This window comes from Furipterus horrens, unplaced genomic scaffold, assembly GCF_987537825.1.
Source record: "Furipterus horrens unplaced genomic scaffold, mFurHor1.1.pri manual_scaffold_13, whole genome shotgun sequence".
In the NCBI taxonomy this organism is placed as follows: Eukaryota; Metazoa; Chordata; class Mammalia; order Chiroptera; family Furipteridae; genus Furipterus; species Furipterus horrens.
Genome location: NW_028327183.1, coordinates 54,152,834 through 54,180,175, shown reverse-complemented (window position 1 = coordinate 54,180,175; position 27,342 = coordinate 54,152,834). Strand labels below are relative to the sequence as shown.

Below are 27,342 nucleotides of genomic sequence, written 5' to 3'. Positions count from 1 at the left end.
ATAAAGCTGAATGAATCTGAATGTATTGACATATCTAACTTTTTTCAAGGTTGTCAGTAACAATGTACTCTTTGGTAATGCAATGCAATTACATCATCAGCAGTCCTTCTTCCCAGTGGTATTAAACATTAAATAATGTGAACAGATTTCTCTATACTTAATATATTTTTCTTATTATTCTACCTGCTGGGACATTATGACAGTTACAACAGAGATGACCTAAGGGTTTTTGAGAATTTGGCTAAACTATTTCATGGTGTTGCTCCTGTGGCATTTGTTTTCTGTAACTGGGGGACCTTGACCTCACACTACCCTCTCCCAGAATTTCATGCACTAGACAACAGCTCAGTCACAAGTAGATGTAAGATCCTGACATGACTGGCAGCCCCTGTGAGCAACAGTCTCTCTTGCACTTCTGGGTTTTCCCCATGCATGGTCCTTAGAGAAGATCTCTGAGTGACTTATGAAAACCTTATTCTTTTTTCTTTATTTTGAACAATCTAAACTTAGCTCGATAACCACAAATAACTGCACGCGGATCATACTGTTAGAACATGCCCCGGTCCTTTTGCTCCCTGCCCACATCTTGCCATGGCCTCCACCTGTAGCCCCTCCACGTGTGCTGAGTCCCCCCTCAAGGGCCTGTGGGTTATAAACTTGTCTGTTTCAATTTCCCTTGTGATCATTTGTGAAACTCCTGCTCACCATCCAATACCAGAATGCTCTGCTTAACAAATGCTAACATAACAAGAATACAAACAAGTATAATTAGGAAATCCTTTTAAACTGATGAGCCTATGTATTTTTTCACATATTCTTTTTCTGAGCCTACATGAACAAATTTACGTGGTTTGATACACAAAACTGCAATACATACATATAGTGACCTAAAGATAATGTAGGAGTAAGAAGACTGAACAAAAAAGAAATGTATGTCTTCATTTATACACAATTTTAGGAGGAAAAATACTGAAAAATATTTAATGATAGTTTGAAGAGCCACCTATAAATCTCAGTTTTATAAGGTTTGTGATTTTCTGTACATTGCCTTTCTGTAATTTTTTTTTTTCAAAACTCATGACTTGGTTTGAGAAGCTCATATTGCAGTTTAATTTCCTGTATTTTATATGAAAATACCTTTTTTTTGTTTCATACATCATGAAATATTGCTTATATGACCTGGTCAGGGATTTTAATAATGGTTTATATAGAATTTAGCAGAAAAGAGGAATCAACTAGCAAATAAATGTAATTTGACAGCGAACTCATGAAGTTTCAGTTTACTACATTTCATTTTCTCCTATTAAAAAATAATGCTATTATATCAATGTATTTAAATTATTTTTATTTTATTTTTTAAAAGATTTATTTTTAGAGAGGGGAAGGAGAGGGAGAGAAACATCAGTGGGTGGCTCCCTCTCACACGTCCCCAACTGGGAACCTGGCCCACAACCCAGGCCTGTGCCCTGACTGGGAATCGAACCGGTGACCCTGTGGTTCTCAGGCCGGCACTCAATCCACTGAGCCACACCAGCCAGGGCTGTTCTTACTTTTTAAAGTGATGTTATAAAAGTTATTTCCTTCTTCGACAATGTTCAGGTGAGTACTTGGTGACGTCTTATGTCCATGAGTTGGTGGGACATTTATGTGAAGTTAACAAACACAGAGGACAGTGCTGTTTCTCTAATAGATCCTTTATAATTATGAGGAATATTCCAATAACAGCGGTTTATAGTTTTAAGTGGAAGATGAGTAATGAATGATACCGAGGATGCAGGATTGCCAAGAACTATGCATGTGGATAGAGAACACCTGTTCCCAGGCTGCACTGCTGGCTGAACTCAGGAAAATTGAGTTGTTTTATTTTTTATTTCGTGTTCCTCTCTGTTTTTTTTATCTTTATTCTCGCTACAGGGACATGACAACCATTGTCCTTTGAAGTGCTATGGCCACAGGATCTCACTGCTCTCCTCTCCCACATCAGCCAAGCAAATCCTTGTAGGTTCTGATCAGTAGTTGGGAAATTTTCTAATACAGTGATACACTTAATAATTTGGTGACTTTTTATATGTTTCTTATGAAATATGATGGTCACAGCTCATGTTTGACATTGAACCCTCTATTTTTGAATGTGAATATGATTTTTGAAAACATAATGACGTTTGTGTATTTCAAAATTAGAATGACCTTCCTGGTCCCAGTTTTCACTGGAGTCTATGAGAATTTCAGTGTTAAATCATTAACTTCTCCTTTACTGAAGTAAAACCAGGACAAGTTTAAGAGGTTTTATTCTCAATCATAAATGTAGCCAACTATTGGTCATTCTTTCTAGAGAAATCTTAGAGACGATGTCAGGTTTTGGATTGAGATATTTTCTATATTATTTTGGATACATACTTATTTTCTGTGTTTATCATATGGCCAGAGGGATATCCATTGGCAGCAGTTGTACCTTGAATGTATTTCAAGCCATCAGCACCATTTCCAGGAATTATAGGTGGGAAGTGTCAAAGTCCATTGGTCTCTTCAGTGTCCTCTGTTGAATCTGCATAAGCTGCTAAATATTAGTTCCTATGCATGCCCCTGCCCCAAAAGTTAACACAACCATTATATAAACTAGATATTGGATACTGTTCTACCTGACTTCCTGACAAAGGAATAGACACACTATAAGCAGCATTATTTATACGCATCTATTGGATGTTTTGTGTCTAGGACTCATGAACTGGGCCAGTGGCTTTATGGTTTTAGTTTTGGTACTGGACAATGTACAGGACCTAGGACATTCACAGGAATAAAATTTCAGCTAAATGAGAGTTGGTCAACTTCCAGGTACAGTAGTCCCTCTCTATATCGCTGTTCACTTATCATGGCCTCACTGTATCGCAGGATTTAAAAAAATGTATTGATATATCACGGATTTTTCGCTATATTGCGGGATTTTTCAGTACTGTATACGTATGTTGTTAAAGTTACGTAGGTTTAAGAGTGTAGAATATATTTAAGAATATAAGTAGTGTTTATAAAGTGTGGGAAAGGTTAATAAAGGACTGGGAATGGTTTATAAGTGTGTGGGAAGGGTTTATAACGCCTTAAAATGTATATAAATACTAAAATAAATGTAAGGTTCCTACTTGGTGGATTTTCACCTATTGCGGGGTGGGAGTGGGGTCTAGAATGTAATACCCGCGATAAGTGAGGGAATACTGTACTCCAATGAAGAACGTTGAAGAGGTGTATTAAGGCAAACTATTACCTCCATTGATTTGTTTGTTTATTGTGATCATAAAAAAATACATAATGTCCCTAGGTTTAGAGGTCATTCTGTCTTCATTTGTCCAGAATATATATTCTTCTGTTTTGGGGTAAAATTCTCTAAATATATCAAAGCCATCTCCTCTAATGTGTCATTTAAGACCATTGTTTTCTTGTTGATTTTCTGTCTGTAAGATCTATCTGTGGATGTCAGTGGGAAGTTTAAGTCCCCTGCTATGACTGTATTACTGAATTTAAAAATTGCAGTAGCTATATACCTATCAATAATCACTTAAATGTAAGTGGATTCAATGATCCAATTTATAAAACAAGCAAACAGGGTAGCTCTAGCCAGTGTGGCTCAGTTGGGCGTCATTCCACAAAGCAAGAGCTCACTGATTTGATTCCCTGTCATGGCACAGGCCTGTGTTGCAGGTTTGGTCCCTGGATTGGGGTGCATACCAGGAGCAACAGATGGATGTTTCTCGCCCTCTCTTTCTCCCTCACTTCCCTCTGTAAAAATAATAAAATCTTAAGAAAACAGAGGGTAGTGAATGGATAATACAGTAAGGCCTATGAATATGGTGCAACAAGAGACCCACTTCAGATGAATATACACAATATGAAGACAGGTTTTAGATACCCAGAGACTTGTTATGGCAGGTGCTGGGGCAGGTCAGAGCAGGCCTGATGGGTAACTCAGGTAAAGATGCTTTTCTTTTATGGGAACCACTTAACTGATTGCTTTCTTTTCTTTTTTAATTTGGAACTTCAATTTTTTAAAAAGGGCTCTTGGGTGGAAAATGGGGGATGGGGGAGAATAAACCGAGGTGTCAGCCGTGCTGCATCTTGGACCCACGCTTCACAAAATTGAGGAAATGAAGGGCTTCCTGCTCACAGGCAAAAGGATGCCAAATCTGTCAATATCAAGAAAAATAAGGACAGTGAGAAATTTAAAATCTGATGCAGCAGATAACCTTTATACCTTGTTCGCGAGGAAGAGAAGACCGAGAAACTGAAGCAGTCCCTGCTCCCAGGTTTGGCAATGAAGGAGCTAAAATGAACCAGACAAACTGATCTGTATTAAAATGTTTAAAATATATATTTTTTAAAGGACTATGCCATTGTGAAAATAAAGGTCTTTCATTCAAACGAAAAAAAAAAATTAATGGTGTGATATACTTACAAAAAAGACTTTGAAACAGAGGCTATAATAAGAGAAAGATTTTATAATTAAAAAGTGATCAATTTAATAAGGGGACATCATATTTCTTATAAACATCAATGCACCCAATGTAGGAACACCTGAATATAGAAAGTAAATGCTGATAGACATAAAGGGAGAGGTTGACCTTTTTAATTTGGATTCTTTGTGTTTGGTTATTGGGTTGTAGGAATTCATCAAATATTATGGCTAGTAGGCCATTACAATATTTGTGACTTACTTTTTCCCACTTGATAGAATGTATTTTTACTTATGTGATAGTGGCCTTCAATACACAGAGCACTAATTCTGATGAAGACTAATTTATTTAATCTTTCTATTTTTTGTACTGGTTTTCTATTTGAAAATCTGGCACATCCAAGGTCATGAAAATTTAACCCAATTTTTAAAAATCTAAGAAACCTTTATGCTTCTTACATTTAGTTCCATGTAGCTTCTATGTTTTGGCTAAATTATAACCATTTTTATTTAAAACATCTGCTTAATGAGAATCCTTAAATAATCACCAGGGCTTTTGTGAGATGCATGTGCAGTGATTAAAAAATGCCTACTCTTAAAAAGTCAGGTTCATTAGACATTTTATTGTTTTTAATTTTTATTGAGTTTATTGGGATGACATTGGTTAATAAAGTTATATAGGTTTCAGGGGTACAGTTCTACATTACATCATCTGTGTGTTGTGCTGTGTGTTTCACCCAACTTCAGTGTCTGTCATTCCATCAACATTTATCCTCCCTTTACCCTCTTCTACCTGCCCATACCCTGCTTTTCCTTCTGAAAGTCACCATTTTGTTTTCTATGTCTATGAGGTAGTTGTGTGGTTTTTTTTTAATTAATCCCTCCAATATACATTTTAAACCAAATTATGTAATAAAAATCTCTTATCACTTTGTTTTGACTCTGACCTTTCCACTGTATTACAAATTATTAATATTTTTAAGTCAGAAGTGCTCTGATTTTTTTCTTTAACTTCAAATACATTTACAAAATCAGGCAAAAAATTTTTTCCCATCATTCTTTTCCATAGATTCTTGGGCATTGGTGCATGTTAATACATCACTGTGCATATATTCTCTTTATTCCTGGTTTGTATAGAGCTGCAACGTCATCCAGATGTGCCCCTAAACAAACTTGTACTGACCTGCCTTGCTGATAGCACGGAGCCTACTCCCCGTCTTTAATGAAGGCCTGAGTAGGTACCCTTTCAACAGGATGGTGTTTCCATTTTCCCTTCCGCCTCATGCAGAGATGTGACAAAGGTGTCTTTCTTTATGTGAACAATAAACACAAACTAGCACTAGTATTCCGATTTTTGGTAACATCAGTTATACCATTAATAATTTTTAATGTGAAATATCCAAGTTAATACCTTCTGTTCTCTTTGCTGTGGAGATTCTGAAGATGTTCCTGGCAGATGTTGTATCAACCAGGTCATAAGTGTACATGCCACAGATAATTCTATAGTTATTTCCACTAAAGGGCAACCTTTTCCTCATAAATGATATGATTATTGAAAATTTTAAAGTATTTGTTACCCTAATACTTTAGTGAGCTCTTATTATTTTAAGTAATTAAGTCGTCGTCGTCGTCGTCGTCGGCAGCCGTCCGTCTCGAGAGACGATGGTGTAGCCTCCCAAGAGTCTATCTGCACCGCCGAGAATGGCTGTGCAGTCTGACTCGGGAGTGACATGGTATCTGTCTCCTCCCGTGTTGAATCGACATCTTGTGATGACGCTGAAGCTACAGAGCCTGGGCAGGGTAATATGGAGGGTCTGCTGTTGCCCATGCAGCAGACCCCCCCTCTCTTCGCAGCTGAAGGGTCCAAGGGAAAGACGGAGTCAATACAGCTTGGCTTCAGGTGTGCTGCAGGAGTTGCCGGTGTTGACTACAACATCAAACCGCCTTAGGGACTCCGGCTCCGGATTTTCTGTCGGGGTTTACTCCCTTAGCCTTTCCCCTGAAGAGGTATGCCGCAAGGCAGCGGAGGTTTTTTGGAGTCAGAGTTTTCCTTCTCTGATGTACCCTGACTGGAAGATCGAACCAGCGACACTTAGCTCGCAGGCCAACGCTCATACTGAAATAGATAGAAAGTTTGGAAGATAAATTGCTCTCGAGCAAAATCAACCCTTCCCCTGTCCCTCTCTTCCCCTGGCTTCCAAGGCCGAGCTCACTTCCTCTGAGCTCTGTTCACTGAACACACCCTCTCTCACCATTTCTCTACAGATGAAATCTTCCACAAGGAAACATACTTCAGAGTAGGTGTGGACAGCAGATATAACTAAAAATTATTGAGTATAGAAAGGGAGATACTTATTGGATATTTGACAATTTAGTTTACTTTCCTTAGGGCTTATAATGCAGAGAATATACTTCCCTACTAAATGTTGAAAAATTAATGATTCTTGAGTCAAAAATATATCAATGTATTCTTGAGGCTATATGTTTTGCAGGCTTAGTTTTATTCACACTTGACAGAACATTCAAAAATAGAGGAAAAAAATTACAATGTTAAAATAACATGTAAGCTCTAGTTACTGTCCAAAGGAATATATAATGAATTTCAAGTTACGTTACACAGGGGAATAATTTTTAACATAATTCCTGTTGAGTTCAATTTTTCAGCTGTTTTAGACTTAAATAGGCATGCTGATTTCAAAACTGCAGGCAGTTTTTTCTATCACGTCAAGTTTTTTCTGTACAACTGATCTGTTTTTGGCTTCAACCTTTTTTTTTTAAGTATATTTTATTGATTATATTGTTACAATAGTTCCAATCTTTCCCTCCTTGCTCCTCTCCGTCCAGCACCACCCCTCCCCCAGCAATCCCCCCCCCCTTCCAGGCCATGCCCATGGGTTGTCCCTCCAAGCTCTCTGGCTTCACCCTTTCCTATATTATTATTTTCTTTTTAAAAAAATAATTAATTTTTAAACAATAAAAAATAACAATCCCTCCCACTCAGACTTAAGACCCTTTATAATCTTATAAAGGACAATGGGAGAAGGTCTCGAGCTCCTTTAGCTGCTTCAAGCTGGACATGGTCGTCATCCTACCTACCCTTGGGTCCAGAAATCCCTAATAAGAGTGGGTGTGTGGATGGGAGGGTGGAATTCCCACATAGGGAAGGATCTTGCAGACTCCACGTCAGTTGGCTGTCCCTGGACAATGGTGTGCTTGGTTTAACAGGCTGGCGTCCTTGTTGTATGCTGGGGGCAACAGATTTGGCAACAGGGTTAAAAGACATCATTCAATCCATAACCACTAGATGACAAAAGGCAGGGATTAATTTTTCAATGTCCCACATTAGGGAAAAGAAGGGCTTCTTTGGAGGAAGGTGTGCCAGGCACGTCTCACTTGTCTAAAACCCTTTTGTCCATTATACTTAGTTTTGGCTGAGGGAAATATTTTAGGTTTCCTCCCTCTCAGACCTCTGGGCCCTTTCTGTCCAAGCCATTAGGATAGAAAAGAGAAACCAGTTTTAAAGTGAAGCCCACAGACCACCCCATTCTTCACCAACCCAGCCACTTAGTTCAGCCAAACCCTTGAGTCTCAGGAGGCAGCGCTGCAGACAGGATTAAGTGAGGCCTATATGTACAGACAACCACTCAGGTAATGAGATCATAGGCTTATGCCCTTTGAAAACAGAAAACACATGTTAATTTATGCAACATAACCCACAAACAAGTCTCTAAATCTGTAAGACTGTCTTATTGGAAAGACATCCAGTTGCAAGGCATTTGACATTCTTCTTGCCTGTAAATTAAACATCTTTGATGATACCACAGACATAGTTTAACTTTCAAATAAAAACAAATTTTAAATGAAAAGAAACTTTAAAGACTGTTAGCTGCACTACTTTATAGTCAACGACTGAGCATTGTGATTTTCCTTGAATCATGATTTTTCTCTCTAAGATTATTCTCCTTGTCATTAAAGGGACTGTATTAAGTCCAGTTTTAATTTATCCTGTTCATTTGCATAAACACAACAAGAGCAGCAAATGATCATATATAATCTTTATGTCTGCTTTGCTGGAACTTACACAAGGAACATTTAGGGTGACCTTCATTCTGCCCTTCAGGGCACAGAAGCTGAGTGAAATACCTGCCATTCAGCCTTGCCTGTAAACACATGTCTTTTCCAAGTCCTTCAGGTTTTCCATTGTGCCTTAAGGTCCCTTCTAGTCATCTTTCATGAAAACAACCTTCATTCCTTCCCTGGAAGGATTGCTGAGGACTTCACAACCAACCAAAGTACCAGGCCTTTTTTCTCATGGGCTATTCTTACCTTCGAAAGTCAATCCCAGTTCCTCAGGGCTTTTTGGTAACAACCAGAACCCAGGCATGTCTCCTTTAGGCATGACATTCCGGTCAAAGTCTTGGTCAAAAAAAAAAAACCTCTATTAACAACTGGTCGTATTAGTTTTATGCAAAGGACCTTATGTCATTACTTCTTCAGGATGCGAAATTCTGGAGGGATCAGATAGGGAGAAAAATATACAGTGTGAAGAAATAATCCTTGTCCTAATATTCACTAAAATTGCATTTCCGTTCTTTATATATATATATTTTTTCCCCCACTAAATTTTTTTTGTTTGTTTTTCCATTACAGTGGTCCCACTTTTTTCCCTCTTGCTTCCCCACACCCTGCCCACCCCTTCTCCCACAGTCAGTCCCCACCCAGTTGTCCATGTCTGTGGGTTGTTTATAGATGTTCTTTGACTAGACCCTTCCCCTTCTTAACCCCTTCTCTCCTTCCTCCTTCCCCCCCTCCTTGTTACTGTTAGTCTGTTCCTTGTTTACATACCTCTGGTTCAATTTTGCTCATTTGTTTGTGTTGTTCATTAGTCTCCTGTAATAGGTGATAGCATAAAGTATTTTTCTTTCGTTGCCTGGCTTATTTTGCTAAGCAGAATTCTCTCTCGTTCCATCCATGTTGTTGCAAATAGTAGAAGTTCTTTTTTTCTTTATGCTGCATAGTACTCCATTGTGTAAATGTACCACAGTTTTTTGATCCACTCATCTACAGATGGGCACTTAGGCTGCTTCCAGCACTTGGTTATTGTAAACAGCGCTGCTGTGGACATAGGGATGCATAGGTTCTTCTGAATTGGTGTTTCAAGATTTTTTGGATATAATCCTAGCAATGGAATTCCTGGTTCAAAAGGCAGTTCCATTTTTAGTTTTTTGAGGAAATTCCAAACTGTTTTCCATAGTGGCCGCACCAGTCTGCATTCCCACCAGCAGTGCACCAGGGTTCCCTTTTTTCTGCATCCTCGCCAGCACTTGTTGTTTGTTGATTTGTTGATGATGGCCATTCTGACTGGTGTGAGGTGGTATCTCATTATGGTTTTTATTTGCAGCTCTGATGGCTAGTGGTGTTGAACATTCTTTCATATGGCTATGGACTTTCTGTATGTCCTCTTTGGAGAAGTGCTTGCTCAGGTCCTTTGCCTATTTTTTAATTGGGTTCTCTGTCTTCTTGGTGTTAAGTCGTACAAGTTCTTTATATATTTCTGAGATCAATTCATTGTCTGAGGTATCATTGGAAAATATATTTTCCATATGATGGTTCCCTTTTCATCTTGCTGATGTTTTCTTTTGCTGAGCAGAAACTCTTTAGTTTGATGTAGTCCCATTTGTTTATTCTTTCCTTTATTTCCCTTGCCTTAGGAGATATATTAGTGGAAATGTTGCTACGTGGAATATCTGAAATTTTCCTGCCTATATTTTCCTCTAGGACTTTGATGGTGCCACGGCTTACATTTAAGTCTTTGATCCATCTTGAGTTTATTCTGGTGTATGGTGTAAGTTGGTGGTCTAGTTTCATTTTTTTTTGCATGTCCCTGTCCAGTTCTCCCAGCACAATTTGTTGAAGAGGCTCTTCTCACTCCATTTTATGTTCCTTCTCCCTTTGTCAAATATTAGTTGACCATATAGACCTGGGTTTATTTCTTGGCTCTCTATTCTGTTCCATTAATCTATTGTACAACTGATCTTAATGTGACCACTCTAGGCTGGATTGAGCCTGGATCGAGGGAAGCACTAGTGCTCTCCTGTTGGCTGAGCGCAAACCTCCCTCGAGTTGGGAGGGGTGGGGGATAACCTTGGAGACCAGCAACAACAGGTTCATACTTGTCTAGCGATTCAGTTACACATGAGACTGTGGTGAGAGGTTGTGTGCTGCTCTATATAGTGAATCGTATCCCAAAGTGTAGTCCGAGTTCTTGTCTGTATACAAGGAGTTAGCAGAATTTATTTTTTTGTTTACAGAAGTACTTATTTCCTTTCCTTCAGATCATGTCTGCCTCTGCTATTTCTCATTGTAAGTGCTAAACAACCCTGATTCGTTTTGTTATATCTGTGGCAGTTTCACCATTGCCAGTCAAAGGACAAACATCAGCACATTTGTCAGGCAAGCCTGTTTTGCATATTTTAAAGTAAAACTTGGTGATCAAGATAAGTCTTGGGCCCCTCACAAGGTGTGCTAGCAATGTGTTGAGAGTTTACAGACGTGGACAAAGGGAACACATGTTGAATTGCCATTTGGTATACCTATGGTTTGGCGAGAGCCCAGAGATCATTCAAGTGACTGTTACTTTTGTATAATGAAAATGTCAGGATATAACAAGAAAAATAAATGCAATATAGTGTATCCTAGTCTACTATCAGCTATACACCCAGTGCCTCATTCAGCTGAAATCCCAGTGCCTGTTTTCATTGAACTACCCTCTTTTGAAAAACAGGAGTATGGTGAAGAACTAAGTGACAGCAACGATAAAGATTTTGAAATTGAAGATGATTCAGTTCATAAGGGATTTGATCAGCATGAGTTGAATGATTTGGCACGAGATTTGGGACTATCCAAAAAGGCTTCAGAACTCCTAGCATCAAGACTGCACAAGAAAAAGTTGCTTGAAAGAGGAGCGAAGGCATCCTATTTTCGATCAAGAGAAAGTGCATTTCTGCAGTACTTTTGAAGTGACGGTGGCTTTGTGTATTGCCATAACGTACGTGGTTTAGTGGAGGAATTGGGAATTCCAATCTATAATGCAACTGAATGGCGACTGTTCATTCATAGCTCAAAGTGGAGGTTGAAATGTGTCCTCCTCCACACTGGCAATTTATTTGGTACAGTCCCAATTGGCCTTTCAGTTTGTTTTTGTGAAGCATATGAAGGCATAGAGTCACTGATCTGTTGCAATATCATAAGCACAATTGGATCATCTGTGTTGACCTTAACATGGTCTGCTTCCTTCTTGGTCAGCAACACAGATGCACCAAGTATCCCCGTTTTCTGTGTATGTGGGATAGCAGAGCTTGTGAAATGCATTGGGTGGAGTTGAACTGGCCTCCATGATCTGACCTCAAACCTGGTGATACATTTTACATGAGCCACTCATTGACAGAAAGAACATTATATTCCCACCTCTGCCCATAAAACTGGGTTTCATGAAGCAATTTGTTAAAGCTTTGCCAACTGAAGGAGACTGTTTCAAGTATCTAATTTTGGCATTTCCTAGCCTGTCATTTGAAAAGATAAAATACCTTAATATGTATGTTTGGTAGCAGAACTTTACTACTTGTACACAATTTGACTTACAGTAATAATATATAACCTTTATATGTATAAAATAACTCTAAATAAAGAGTGTATTCAGGTAATTTTTTCTTTATTTTTCTTTGTATGTACATTTTGTATGATTTTTGGGACAAAGATAGGGTATCCTGTACGTTAAAAATTTGATGTGATAGAGAAAAACTGCTGTCATTTTTGGATTCAGATGCCAAAAGTCAGTAAAAAACGAGTGTCAGATCTAACTCAATGAAAATTGTTTTCCCCAGTGTTATATTTGGATATGACTGATTGAAGTATATTATGATGTGAAGAAATTTATCTCAAAGATATTTAAAACTAATGTATTTGAAGTATGTTACAGAACATTTATTTTACTATAATAATTTTTAAAACTTCCTTTTTTAAAGCATGCATATTGTCCTAAATGAGCACATTTTCTGAAAGACTATATTCATTTTAGAAAGAGGGAAAGTGAGGGAGAAAGAGAGAGAGAAACATCAGCAACCCAGGCATGTACCCTGACAGGGAGAATCAAACGGGCAACTTTTTGGTTTGCGGGCCTGTGCTCCATCCACTGAGCCACAGCAGTTAGGGCTAATGATCACATTTTTAAGTTGTCCCACCTCATGTTATAGGCCATTTTCCTATGAAAGACACTGGAACATAGTCTTGTTGAGTCCTGGCCTCCCTGGTGAACATGGAATAGAAAAGGAAATGCAGTCAAGTGTCAGTATGTGATTGTCTGTTGTACCCAGGGAGAGCTGTGTATTTCACAATATATATCTTAATCCTTACACAGATAATTACAAGAGCTGTTTAGTAAAACTGCTTATATTAATTCTAACTGCAGAAACGTTTCTTGATCTGACACCCTCCTCACCTCCAGTTCCTTAGAGATTCCAGTTCAGTAGAGTTGCTTCACCCTTACCAGCAGGACATGCTTGCAAACTTCGGCAAAAAGAGCTTTTGAATCAGTCATTTTCTAAGTTAATAGGAAAGCAACTTAGTTACTAACAGAAGTGGCTCACTTAACTGTGTGCTTACCTTAAAACTGTTAAACATAGTAACTTAAATCCTCCACAAATGAAAAGCACACAGCAACATTTCTTTTAAAAAATGTTGTTGTTGTTGGTGCCCTGGCTGGTGTGTCTCAGTTGGGTGTCATCCTGCAAAGTGAGATACTTGGTTTGATTCCTTGTCAGGACATCTGCCTGAGTTGAGGATTCAGTCCCCAGTTGGGGTGGGCACAAGATGTTTCTCTCCCACTCTTCCTCCCTTCCCCTGTCTTGTCTAAAAAAAATTAACTCTTTTTCAATTACTTAATATTCAAAATTATTTTGTATTAGTTACAGGTACATAGTCAAAGTGTTTAGACAAAATACTGCCACTGATGATTCCATTACCCAGCATACACAGTTATTACAATATTACTGACTATATTCCCTGTACTGTAATCCCTGTGACTATTTTGTAACTGCCATTCTGTACTTTCTAATCCCACCACCTGCTTAACACTGCACCAAACCCCTTTGCTCTGGCATCCCTTACTCTGTTCTATTTTCCTATGAATCTGTTTCAAGTTTCTTTGTTTATTATCTGCTTTGTAGATTCCAAATTGTGGAGAGCAGGACTCCACTAAGATGGCATGAGTCCTGTTAACTATAACGCATGGAGGGAAGCCAAGTTTAGAGCACGCACAGTGGAGCAGCACTCAGGGATGATGCAATCCCTGCAGCGGTGTGCAGTACAACGAGGTAAAGGTACTTCTCTGAAGGACATCCCACCAGCTCTTTGGTCTCAGCGGAAGGAGCGAGATGAGGAAGGGGACATCGTTTGGCAAGCGCCGCAACAAGACACACATGCTGTGCTGCTGCTGTGGCTCAAACGCCTACCACATGCAGAAGTCCACCTGCAGCAAGTGCAGCTACCCCACCAGGTGGAAGAATAACTGGAGTGCCAAGGCTAAACGATGAAATACCACTGGGACCCGTTGCATTAGGCACCTTAAAATCTTATAGCGCAGATTCAGGCATGGAGAACATGAAGGAACAACACCTTAGCCCAAGAGGGCAGCTGTTGCAGCATACAGTTCACTTAAGGATTTCACTGCTTAGTCGCACAATAAATGTTCTGGTGTCCAAAAATAAAAATAAAGTAACACCACCCTCTCAGAGCATGCGCAGCAAGGGTGACAAACCGCATGTGCCTATGGAGGTTGCTTAAAACGTGTTACTCAGAAGTTGATGCAACATTGCATCATACAAGAGTATATAAGCAGAGGACTTCATAAAATGTATCCTGAGAAGAGGCACCTTGAGACGTCCAGCACATTCCACCTGGGGAGAAAGAGCTCCACTATAATCGCCTCCCTGTGATTCTGGCTTGCAAAAGAGGTCAACCACCCTGCTGCCTCCTGGACCCAGACCTGATCTGGACTCTTGGAACCCGCGTTTGTTATCCCCCAAGTCTCTCATGTGATATTGTTACTGATTGTTTCTGTTAGTGATATTGATTGACTGTTATTGCGATGGAACTTGCATCAATAAAAGGTAAGTGAATAGCATAGTCACCTGTGTTGACTCGCTGTCATTCCTAGGTGCCAGCACTCCCTGTAGGGCTGGTGGCTATATATGTGGCCCAACTTTTTCAGTTCCTAAGGCCTGGGTCAGACAATCATAGAGTGGTTGTTGGAGGGCTGACTTATCTATATTGTGAAACATTCGCTAGCAACACAGATCTAAGTGAAATCACTTGATATTCGTCTTTTATTATTGACTTATTTCACTTAGCATAATATAAACCAGCATTTTTAAAACTTGAAAAAGAAACTCTAGAAGCAAAGCTCATTGAAGTTCAGGGCGCTCCCCAGGGTAGTCACAAAATAACAACTCAATTACTTCCTCTTCACTGCCCTTGCCTGACTACCGGTCAGGCCCCAATCCCTGTCGACAGCGCTCCGCCCCCCGGATGCCCCCTTTTCCCTCCCAGCGCCACTTCATATAGACTAAGGTGGGAGTCCAGAGAGGAAGTCACCAAAATATTAATTTTGAAAATAAATGTTACAGATTTTAGGAATAATAATGTGAGTAAATTAAATGCAATTAACAAGGAAAGTCTATAGGGAAGAGCTAGGCATGGTGGAGCCCAAGGGCACGCCATTGCACCTGCTTCTCCCCTACACGCCTCTCTCCCTGGATTGGCCCGGCCCTGCTCAAGCCCGCCCCCGGCCCCCGAGCTGGTTCTCCTCCGAGAGAGCGCTCAGCTCCGCCTCCGGCCCCGCCCATCTTTAAGGTCAAGAGCATGCGCAGTTTTTTATAGACAGGAAACGGCTGTGGGATCGGTGAGGTCACGCGGTTCGTTCTTGTTTCTGATTTTCTGGTTGAAACCTGATTTTTTTTCAGTCCACCTTCCTCGCAGGTGAAGCCTGAGGGTCACCTCAGACGTTGAAAGCCCCACTCCGAGCCTCCTACGGCGGTGAGTACCGCGTTCCCGCGAGACGCTGCTACGTGGACGCCCTGCGTTCGTTTCCGGGGGAACTGTGAGGCCTTTCCGCCCGTGGTCTGTCCGCCTTCCGGCCGTTGGACGCCGCCTGCCACGAGGTTTTCCTGCTGAAAGCCTTTCCCTGGGCAGCTCCCCTACCCCACGCCTTTTAAGGTCTCGGGAGCCGGAGTCGGGCATTGCGGTCAAACCTTTTGCGCCCCTACGCCCCCGCGGCTCTCGGTGAGTAACGGTCAGATTGCACCCCGGCCCGCGGATCTGCGGTCCGCTGCACCGGAGACCATCCCTTCCCTCACCCCCATTTAATAGAGGCCCGAATCCCAGGAAGAGCACCTTTTCCGTGGGGTGGGACCTAGGAGGGAAGTACCCGGGGTCCCCAGAAGAGGCGACCTGCCCCCCGCGGGAGCGCCTTTGTGGAGGCGGTGAGGGCGAGGGGCCCGCGGGACGGCGGCGGGACGAGGCTGTGAGGGGATCCGGACACGGGGTGAGGGAGACGGGCCGTGAGAGGGAGGAGAGACCGGTGAGGGGCCGTGGGAGACGGCGCCGGGGGTGTGGGAGGGACTGGGCATCGCCGTGGGAGGGAGGGGTCACGGGGGGGGGCATCCAAGGAGGAGACGGGAGAGATGCCCGGGGGACGGAGGGGCCCCGGGGAGACGCGGGGAGCTGACGGGGCGGGGGCCTGTGAGCAGACGCGGGGGCGGCACAGGGCGAGGCGCTCGGACGGAGGGAGGGGTTCTGAGGACAAGAGTTGGGGGCCCGAGAGCAGGGGCGGGAACGGGGTTTGGGGTCACGGGTCAGAGAGAGAAACAGCACTGAGGGTCAGCTATTTTGGGGGGTCGGTGAAAGGAAAGTCTAACGCAGCTATAGGGGGAGGTACGCAGACATGTATGGAGATGGGAGCAATCAGAAAGGGCAAGTGAAGGTGGAAAACGTTTCAGGGGTTTCGTGGAACAAGTGTAAGGACATGAATAGAGAAAAAAAAGAGAACAGGAGAACGGAGAGGGGAAACACGGAAAGAAAAACAGTGTAGAGAAACAGGAAAGAGAAATGGATATATGCTAGTTATACTTTATCATTTATTTACTTTTTTGTTTGCTGAGTTGTTTAAGTTAAACAAGTTGGTTGAGAATTATCTCCAATTTATTAGGCTTGTAAATTTCATAATAATTTGATTCCAATTGCGACCCTTATTCACTCAGAGGGCAAAGACTTGTCTGCCCATCACGAGTCCCTTCTCGTTCCCTGGGATGGAGAGAGGGAGGTGACCTGAGACAAGAAATGACTGAGTCTGTCACCACACTCTGATCAAACAGGTCATTACAGTACAAAACGCCTCCATATAGTTTTTCTTTTAAATATATTGTGTCCAGGTTAAATTCTGAGCCGTGCATCCTTTCTATTGTTTATCATACGTAGAAACATATATTGGTACTTAGTGAATGATATCAGGTTATTTCACTGTTGGGTTGGTTGTGGTTTCGGACGCTGAAATAAATCCGGCAGGCAGGATGATTGGCCAGTAACGAACGGAGGGCTGTGGCTCGCTCAGACCATCAGCGGAGAGCGAGAAGCCTCATCCTCTTTTTATTAGGGAATAGAATAGGGTGTGACATTCCAGCCAACAACAGGAGAATTTTACAAGTGAAAGAATTCTTACAAGAGCATTAATATGTAAAATACGGCCAGGGTAACTCCTGTTTTATCTAGTACCTGTCAAGGAAGTAAGGAAGATCCACTAATCCTCAAGGCCAGCTCCATATCAAGACTTCATTAAAGGAAGCAGATGGAGTACACAACAGAACCTGTTTTACCCAGGATTACATGACTCAGTGGCCTCGACAGCCTAAAGCCGAAGGCGGAGACGAGAGTTGCTCATCGTCTCCTGAGTCACGGGATGCCACCTGGGTGGTGGGGCACGAGAATGCCCCTACCCAGAGATCTGTCTTCCTGCAACATTTCACTGTGCACTTGGTAAGGATGTTGGTGATCTTAACAGTCAGAACCTAGTTTTAAGAGTTTGTTTAATATTCAGCAGCTTTTTTCTTTTTTTTAATGTGATTTGTTGAATTAGTGACTCTGAGCCACAAAGCAGCTGTTCCCCTTGAGTCCTTTTTGTCTGTGATCTGTTAATATTGAAGAGAAGGACCTGAAGTGTGGATCCCAGAAAGCCCATTTATTTATTGTGTAATTTGATGAACATATTTTCATAGCTAATATTTTTTTAAGTTCTCAGCATCAAAATTTGCATTTATCTTTTTTTTTTAAATAAGTGAAGTTTTCTGGAAAAGAAGAAAAAAGTTTTCTTAAGAATTTATGTATTTTTAGAGAGAGGGGAAGGCAGGAAGAAAGAGAGGGAGAGAAACATTAATATGTGCTTGCCTCTCGCATGCCCCTGACTGGGAATTGAACCAGTGACCATTTGGTACATAGATGGCACTCAATCCACTGAGCCACACCAGCCAGGGCAGAAGAAAAAATTTTGCCCAGGGAGCCTGTCCTTTTAGAAGTTTCTGCCCAATCCTCACAGGACCGAGATATCTGAGGTGTGCTGGGTCTGATATGTGTGTCCCGGTGCTACAGAAAACAGCTCTGGGGGAGCAATGCAGGTACCCAGAAGGAACTAAAGGTGTCATTTCATGGGCCGCATTACAGGCCTACAGAATTATAATTTGAATTGGAGCCCTCATTCCTTAGGGGTCTGCATGCTTATTAAAGCTAAACTGTTTTCTTTCATGTTTGTATTAAATCACCTGGGAAGTTCTGAGAAATGACATCAGCTGTGTCATCCCCCACAGAGTTGGACACGTGCTCTGGGTGGAGCATCCTTGTTTAATGAGGTGCTCCAGGTGATGCTAAGGTGAGCCACGGGATTAAGAGGAATGCGTTGGGATGCATTAAAAAACAATTCGCACCCAGAGAATATGTTCATTAATTTTAGAGAGAGAGGAAAAGAGAGAAATAGACAACTGTTAATGTGAAAGAAAAACATCTATGTGCTCCATCCTGCGTGGGCCCTGACTGGGGATCCAATCCACAACTTAGGTGAGTACCCTGGCCAGGAAACAAACCCACAGCCTGTTGTACCGGGCAATGCTGCAACCAACTTAGCCACCTGGCCAGGGTATACATTTTGTTTAATAAACACATTTTTATCTAGAGAGGTAGAAGAAGTGGGCTCAGGGACAGTCGTAAGAAGCACCCTTGGAGCTTAGGAGAAATAAAGGGCTAAGGTTTTCTGTGGGGGTGAGGGGAGAGGAGAAGAGGAAGAAAAAGGCATCTCCAGATGTATTTTTCAGAGAGAGAAGCAAGCTTTGGTCAGTGGAGGTAACAGGGTTCTCTGTTGGGTTTGGGGTTCAGGAGAGCAGCACACGTTCTCAGTGCTCTAAGAGTTTGTGGCCATCTGTCAGGGGAGAGAGCACCTGAAAATAAGAAGGAAAAAACTCACAATGTGGTTTCCATATAGGAGCTCATTGTTCCTGACTCTCCTGTGACAAAGGACAGGAGTGGCCTTCTCAGTATTTCCAGGTATTTTTTGCCTGTGAGTGTGGTGGAAGCAGATTAAGGGACTCCTTAGGCCTTTGAAAGCACATCCTCAACATGCCAGCGTGACTCCTCAGCGTATCATCGCCAGAGAAAACAGCCCGGAGCAGGAGCAGGACCAGGGCGCCATGGCTGCTTCTCTGGTAAACGGTGTGTCCTGGGTCAGAGGCTGTGCCTGCCTTTTCTACTAATATCCCTAGATTTAAAACCTGCAACTTTTAATTCTCTACTTCTGTTGTTTTGGTTAGTGAGGTTTTTTTTTTAATCTACTTATTTTTTACCTTTGCCTCTTATGAGTGTCAGGGTCAACAGTTTATATACTTCTTCCCTTCACCCAGAGCCTTCTATACATTTTCGTTATCCAGTTTCCCCAAGGACATGAAGAATACCTGTCCTGAATTAATGACCTTTAACTTAAAACCTCCCCTTTGTGACAGATCAACCTGGCAAAAGACCCGTCTCCAACATCCCTGTTGGGATGGGCTCAGAGGCTCGTGGATCAGTGAAGAAGGGACATGTCGGTTTTAGATTTATGTGGCTGCAGCATCAGCTCTGTAGACCAGGGGTAAGGAAGTGCACATTTTATGGGTCAGAATAGCTCAGAACATTCTGACAAAGAAGAGACTTGCTCATTAGCTTGGCACAAAAGTCTTGCTCTTTAAATGCACAATAATATTTGTGTCAACACATAGGAGATACATATGCATTCACACTGGCAAAAATTAAAGCTTATATGTGATCATTTTCACATAATGATTTCTTTATTTCTGTATTTTTGCCAGTAATGTCACACCAGTGAGGACATGTCTGTCTGTGTGCCTCAGTCACTGCATAGCTGTTGTTCCAGTCCACCTGATAGTCACATGACTGAGGTGCTCTCTTCAGTGTAGAGTTAAGAGTTTCCCTTTATCACTGACAAGGGTCTAATAGGGAATTATTGAGAGATGTGAACACTCCCCTTTTCTTAGCTTCTGTTTGCTCTGGAAAATGAAGGCCATACCTTTATTTCCTAAAGATTTTTATTTTTTTTTAAAGATGTTATTACTTAATTTTTAGACAGAGGGGAAGGAAGGGAGAAAGGGAAAGTGAGAAACATTAATTTGTTGCCTCTTGATTGTCTCTCACACCTCCAACTGGGGACATAGCCTGCAACCAAGGCATGTGCCTTGACTGGGAATTGAACCAGCAACCTATCAGTTCACAGGCCTGCACTCAACCCATGGAGCAACACCAGCCAGGGTGAGATGATTGGTTTCTGATATGGAAAACCTAATTAATCAGGCCTTGTTCTGGTAAATTTTCATTATAGTCCACACTCATATCACAGACATACTCAACGTTACCACTTTTTATATTTTCAAGAAATTTTACAAGAATCATATTAATGTATGCTCAATTTAGTTAAATTTCTAAGATACAGCTCTCCACTAACAATACACAAAATTTTAAGAGAAATAAAATGCTAAGAAAGAATAGCCTTAATTTTTGTGTATGTATTCTCCTTGTTGTGTCTACAAAACACAGAATATCATACACAATTAGATTTAAGAGATTTACAGAATCACAAAATAATCTTAATTTCAATAACATGAAAGTTCTGTTTTCTGTCACTGTTCAAATTTAGCTAATTTTCATGTGTATGTCAGTCTGTGTGAATATAATGTTAACATTTCAGTTATTTAGGCTTCTTACTGTTAAGATATTTTTCTTTTTCTCAGCTATAGCAGCTCCGATGAATGTTCATGAGGCCTCTTTCTGTGTGTTTGCCGGTGTTTGTTAAAAAATCGTAGATGAAGGACTTCCGGCCAAGATGGAGGCGTAGACAGATACGCTGCGTCTCCCTCCATAACTAAGAAGGAATACAACTATCTCGAAACTAGAAACAACGAGAAGTTCCAGAAAATCAAACTGTATGAAAGTCCAACAAACGAAGATATAAAGAGGAAATACTTATCCAGACAGGTAGGAGGGGCGGAGCCGGGACAGAGAGGACATGGTATGGTAGCAGTAGCAGCAGCAGGCCAGCAGAAAGCGCAGTCTCACATTTTAAAAAGTCAGGAGGGACACCTGGGGAGCATTCCCAGCTCCTCACCGGACCTTGCAGCTCAGGTTCCAGCACCGGGGAAAATTAAGCCTCATTGCTTCTGACTGTGCAGACCAGTGGGGGTTAGGGTAGAGGCATAAACTGCCAGTCTCTCAGCAGAATCCACTTGTTTAAAGGGCCCCATGGTCCTAGAACATCTGCAAACCCACTCACTCTGGGAACAACGGCCAGGGCAGCAGCCAAAGGGGTGCCAGACCGGTGCGGAAGTGGGAGAGGTGCCTGGAAAAGGGGCGAGTGCTGGGCAGGCAGCATTGTTCCCTCTCGGACCCCTCCCCAACATATAGCGCCACAACGTGGTGAAACAGGTCACCCTGCGCTGATGAATCTCTAAGGCTCCGCCCCTTACTACATAACAGGAGCAACAGCTCTACCTGGGACACGGAGACAAACAGGAGCCTGTCAGAATGAGGAGACAGAGAAGTATGGCCCAAAAGGGGGAACGGATCAAGGTTCCAGTGGGAGAACTAAGTGACAAGTAGATAGCCTCACAGATGAGGAGACAGACAACGTAACAGATGCAGAATTCAAAACACTGGTGATAAAGATGCTCACAGGCTTGACAGATATGCTTGAGTACGGCAAACGCATAAGAGAAGTGGAGGCTATGCTAAATGAAACAAAGGAAAATCCACTCAAAACCAATGGTGAAGGAAAGCAAACTGGGGTTCAAATCAATGATTTGGAACATAAGAAAGAAAAAAAAGTCAACCTGTGCAGAACGAGGAAGCAAGAATTGAAAAAAAATGAAAACTCCCCTAATTTTGCAAAGGAGATGGACATACAGGTCTGGGAAGCACAGAGGGTCCCTGGCGAGCTGGACCCAGAGGGGACCACACCAGGAAGCACCATTACTGAGATGCCAGAGGTGAAAGATAAAGACAGAGTCCTGGGGGCAGCAAGAGAGAGGCGGAGAGTTGCCTACAGGGGGTGTCTATAGGACTATCAGCTGATTTCTCAGAGGACACTTTCCAGGCAGGAAGGGACTGGCAAGCAGTATTCAATGTGATGAAAGACAACCTCAACCAGGATTACTCTATCCAGCAAAGCTATCATTTAGAATGGAAGGGCAGATGAAGTGCTTCCCAGACAAGATAAAGCTAAAGGAGTTCCATCATCACCAAGCCATTATTATATGAAGTGTTAAAGGGACTTACTTAAGAAAAAGATCAAAACTGTGAACACTCAAATGACAAGTTCATAACTATCTACAACTGAATCTAAAAAAAAAAAAAAAAAAAAAATTAAGCAAACCAGAATAGGAACAGAATTATAGGTATGGGGATCATTTGGAGGGTTATCAGCTGGGAGTGGGAAGTGGGAGAAATGGGGACATGATGCAGGGATTAAGAAGCATAATTGATCAGTACAAAATAGACGGGGAAGTTAAGAATAATATAGGAAAGGGTGAAGCCAGAGAACTTACATGCGCGACCCATGGACATGAACTAATGGGGGTGGGATTGCTGGAAGGAAGGTGGGTACTGGGCAGACGGCAGCAAAGGGGAAAAAATTGGAACTACTGTAACAATATAATCAATAAAACATACTTAAAAAAATCATAGATGAAATTTGGAGTAAAATTCAAGATCTGCCCTTTATTTTTCACAAAATATTCTCATAGCATAGGAAGAATAATCATGTTCTAAGATTACTTATACTACGTTTTCAAATAATATTGTGGCACTGTTTCTTATTTCTTGAGAATTATAAATTTTATAAAACTCCTTCAGCTCAAGGCCATGTGTGAACTATTTTCTGTTTTCCTTTCTGTGCTGTTCAGAAGTATGGCACGTGGACCAGAGACAGTGCTGTCACTAGTAAAATGTGAGCCTGTTAAAGATGTGGAAACACAGGCTCCATCCCTGAACTTCTGAATCAGAATCTGCATTGTTTTCTTTCTTTTTTTATTTATAAAACTGCGGTTCTTTGTTGTCTGTATTAAAATTCAAAAAATATTGTACCCAACTCACTATGCCTTTTCCAGCTGAGAAATAAACACAGGTGATCGTGAGTCATATAAATATAACACTCAACTATCCATATACCTGCGTTGATTGATACCTTTGTTTAAAGTTTATTTTTTCAAAAATAAAGTCTGCAGTGGACTGTGGACAGTGTCATCCTCATTTCTTGGTGTTAGAAAGTACATCAGTGAATATTACTGGGTCAATAATGATTTTACTAGATAATTCAGCTTACTCTTCTAGGTCCAAACTACTTTTCCTAAGTCTGTTTTCATGTTGAATGACATTAAGAACTCTGCTGGTGGCCTCTTGGTAAATATGTCCCTTTTTTCCCAGAGATCATTGACCTTCAGGGACGTGTTGGTAGATTTCTCTCAGGAGGAGTGGGAATGCCTGGACCCAGCTCAGCGGAAATTGTACGTGGATGTGATGTTGGAGAACTACAGGAACCTGGTCTCCGTGGGTGAGGTTGAGTTCCTTCAGACTTCCTACCCCACCTGCAGGATTTCATTTTCTTTATTTAACATCATTTGGGAATTTCTGCTTTGTATGCTAGCCTTTCAGATTCTTGCTCTGAAGGGAGAAATAGGAGATTATCTGGTGTAGAAAGCAAAGGCATACATTACCACATGATTCTTTTTCAAGGAATAGCCAAAGCATTGGGTCTTTTTGTTCTCTCCCATCAAATTACTTTTTCTTTCTAATCTCACATCGAATTTATTTTTTTTAAACATTAAGATAAATCTTGGTCTGTTGAATATCTGCTTTTGTGTAAATAGTCATTAACTTTTTTTTTTTTAGTGATTAACTTTTGAAATAAGCATTGGTGATATCTCTTAACCATCACTTAACATTCTTTACTAAATATGAGGTGATCTCAACTTATTTTAAACTGTGACCATAGAAGTCATTACATTAAAAAAAGTGCCAGATAGTTTTACTTTTAATATACTGTGTGTAGTTAATTCTTAGCCCTGCATCTTTTCTACTGTTTATCGTATGTCAGCCTCCATTGGTACTTAGTGAATAATATCAGGCTATTTCACTGTGCGCTTGGTAAGGATGTCTATAATCTTAACAGTCACAACTGAGTTTCATGAGTTCATCAAATGTTAAGCAGCTTTTGTGATTTTTTGAATCAGTGTCTGTGAGCCACAGAGCAGCAATTCCCCACAAGTCCCTCTTGTCCATTCTCTGCAAATAGTCAAGGATGGACTGGATTGACCTGAATCTTGGTTCCCACAAAACACATCTGTTGATGGTGAAGTGATTTGACAGGCATATTTAATAGCTAACTTTTTTCAAAGATTTCAAGATGAAGATCTCCACTGCTTGTAATTTTCTGGGAAAAGAGGAAGGCAATCTGCTTCGGCTACCTGCAGTTCTAGGAGTTTCTGTTTCAATGTCTCGTACTACCCAGAGGTCTCGGATGTGCTGGGTCTGATATCTGTCACTCAGTGGTACTGAAATCAGCTGTGGAGGGAGCAATGCAGGCACCACAAGCAAACTAGTTAAAAAATGTCACATCACTGTTCCATTGCAGACATACAGAACCATAACCAAAGGGATCTGCGTGTTCATTAAAGGTAAACTGCTCCCCTCCGGGTTCCTGTTAGATCAGTTGAGGAGTTTTAAGAAATGACCTCAGCTGTGTGTTCCCCCATAGAGTTGGCTCAACTGCTCTGGATGGGGCATCATTGTTTAACGAGGTGCTCCAGGTGATGTTAAGGTGCGCCCAATGATTTGTAGGAGGGCTCATGGGTGCATTTGGAGAGTGGGGACCAGGCTTTGTTAAGGGGAGGTAATGGGGTGCTTTACTGGAATTGGGGTTCCAGGTAGCAGCGCACGTTTTCATTGCTGTAGGTGTTGGTGGCCGTCTGTGGGGGAGAGAGCCCCTGAAAAGATGAAGAAAAACCTCACAGTGTGGTCTCCATGTAGGAGCTCATTGTTCCTGACTCTCCTTGTGAGAAACGCTCACAATAAAAACTGGGACACAGGACTTGAGCAGTAAAACGAGGCCTTTATTCACGAGTCTGCAGAGCCGGGCGCACCCTCACAGCCAGGAGAATGTGCGCGCCAAGTAGACAAAGGAAACTGATTTTATAGTCTTAGCTTCCCCACCCTGAAATTGCTACCCTAAAGTGATTATCTTTTCCACCCTGAAATTGCCACCCTAAAGTGATTATCTTCTTTGCCCTAAAGTGAGAGCGATTAGCTTCCCCGCCCTAACGCAATTAGCTCCCCCTCCCCAACGCAATTAGCTCCCCCTCCCCGCTCCTTCTTCCCCGTTTCTCCATTACTGGTTACTCCGGAGTTACAATCTAACACGGTTATCTAAATGCCCCTTCTGTGGTTTGTAGATATGCCAGTGATGTCAGCTCCCTTCTCAGAGACCCTCTAATTACATTTGCCCTTTGTTACTAATGACTTTTTACTGGTTTGGGAGTCACTACGTCCTTGTTTCTAACAATTCCCCCCTGTCTCTTTTGGAAAATTGACTACTCAAACCATTCTATTTATCCCTTCAAATTTAAGGAGGATTTCTTGACTTTCTTCCTCATAGTTAGGATTCCCTTTGGTCTCTTGGAGGAGGAGATTATAAAAAGTTGCTGGAATCTGTTTAGTTAGTGCAGTCTCAATTAGCCTTTGAACCAAACCTCTGATGCATGGAATAATACAACAGCCTAAAGCTGTGAGGACACCTGCTACCACTATGAGGGATACCAGAGCTGATGAGATCATTCCTTTCTAGTTGCCAAACCAGTTTTCTAACCATCCTGTTATGGGATTATCAATACCTGAGTTTTCTGCCAGTTTATTTGCTAAAATAGTTAGTCCCTGCAGGGCCTTAGTGATAGATCCATCAGGGGCTGTATTATTAGGGATAAAGGTGCAACACTGCCCCCCAAGCATTACACATACACCTCCCTTTTCTGCCAGCATCATATCTAGTGCCATCCTGTTCTCCCAAGCCACTCAACTGGTGGCATCTAATTGTTGAGCGATTCCTTCTATAGTATTCCTAGTATAATTGATAAACCTCTGTTGGTTATAATAAATATAGTTTATCTAATCAACAGAAGAGCACTGACTCAAACCCTGCTGCTATCTGATTTCTAGGTTTAAACTCATCTGGAACTCCTCTGGGGACTCCAATGGTGTCACTATAGATATGAGGATTATAGGATTCACCAGGCGCCACTGACCTTTTTTTTTTTCCTAACAGGGGCAGTCTGGATCGGTTTTGGAAATGCTAGGGTAAATGGGATAGCCAATTGAACAGGGCACAGGTTCTACTCCACCTGTTAGGCAGGATTTTCCAGAGACTCCTCTGCCCACAATACCACCAGACATCTGTTCTGGGGATTCGGAGGGGAATATAGTTGCCGGCCCCACTGTAAAGCTGTCTCGCATTTCTGGTATGAGTGCATATTAGGAGTTCTTCCACAGGGGTACCCAAATTCGCTTCCCACCTAGAGAGGCAAGAAGAGTAATTCATGGGCCCCACTGAGTATGAAGGGAGTGACTGAGTCCCATTACTCCTTATAGAGGGAAAGAGGAGAGACAAGCTTCTGCAAGTCTCATTTCCCCATGCATTCTCATCCTGGTAGAGAGCGAGCATACAGGCCATTCCCGAGGGGTCAGAGTCCCAGCCTAGTGGAAATGGTACAACCTGTGCCTGGGGTCTCCCTGTGGTACAAGCATAACAGTTGCTTTTATTCAGGGATTTAACGGTAAATTTGACCCATTCTACCCAAGCATTTGCATCCCCATATCCAGTCTCTATCTTTAAGGTCTGTCTGAGATTTAATACCTTAAAAAAACTTTTACCTTGGCTGGATTATTCTGGGGTCTTTTCTGAGGTGTTTCTGAGATCTAGCTGAGAGAAGTTAGATTTTCTAGGGAAGGAGGAGTTGTCACTAAGTGAAGACCTAGCCATCCTACTGGATCTATGCCAGATATATCCACTCCTAAGCCATAAACTCTGGTAGCCACATGGGGTTTCTGACTTAAGGCCTGTGGCTGGTTAAGTGTTAGAAGAGGGTTGCACTGGAGAGGCTGGCAGTTTGGGGGAGGAGCTTCTTTGCTTAAAGTTATTTTAGGCAAAGGAGACCAGTTTTAAAATGAAGCCCATTGACCAACCCATACTTCGCCAACCCAACCACTTAGTTCAGCCAAAC

General features: G+C 41.7%; 2 long non-coding RNA genes and 2 pseudogenes across 3 annotated transcripts; all 4 read left to right on the top strand.

The window, feature by feature from the left end:
* The first annotated feature begins 3,945 nt into the window (after positions 1 to 3,945).
* LOC149995360 (large ribosomal subunit protein eL38 pseudogene) lies at positions 3,946 to 4,318 on the top strand (annotated as a pseudogene).
* A 9,551-nt stretch (positions 4,319 to 13,869) lies between these two features.
* On the top strand, positions 13,870 to 14,169 carry LOC149995359 (large ribosomal subunit protein eL37-like; annotated as a pseudogene).
* Positions 14,170 to 15,380: 1,211 nt separating this feature from the next.
* Positions 15,381 to 25,121, top strand: LOC149995357 (uncharacterized). Of its 2 annotated transcripts, XR_016507627.1 has the most exons (4): positions 15,381 to 15,529; positions 23,498 to 23,577; positions 24,469 to 24,747; positions 25,025 to 25,121. It is a non-coding gene; the product is annotated as an uncharacterized LOC149995357 (long non-coding RNA). The 2 variants fall into 2 exon arrangements; XR_016507628.1 differs by lacking the exon at positions 15,381 to 15,529 and having other exon boundaries at positions 23,562 to 23,624.
* On the top strand, positions 19,194 to 20,951 carry LOC149995358 (uncharacterized). The gene is made up of 3 exons (XR_016507629.1): positions 19,194 to 19,243; positions 19,531 to 19,658; positions 20,812 to 20,951. It is a non-coding gene; the product is annotated as an uncharacterized LOC149995358 (long non-coding RNA).
* Positions 25,122 to 27,342: the final 2,221 nt, after the last annotated feature.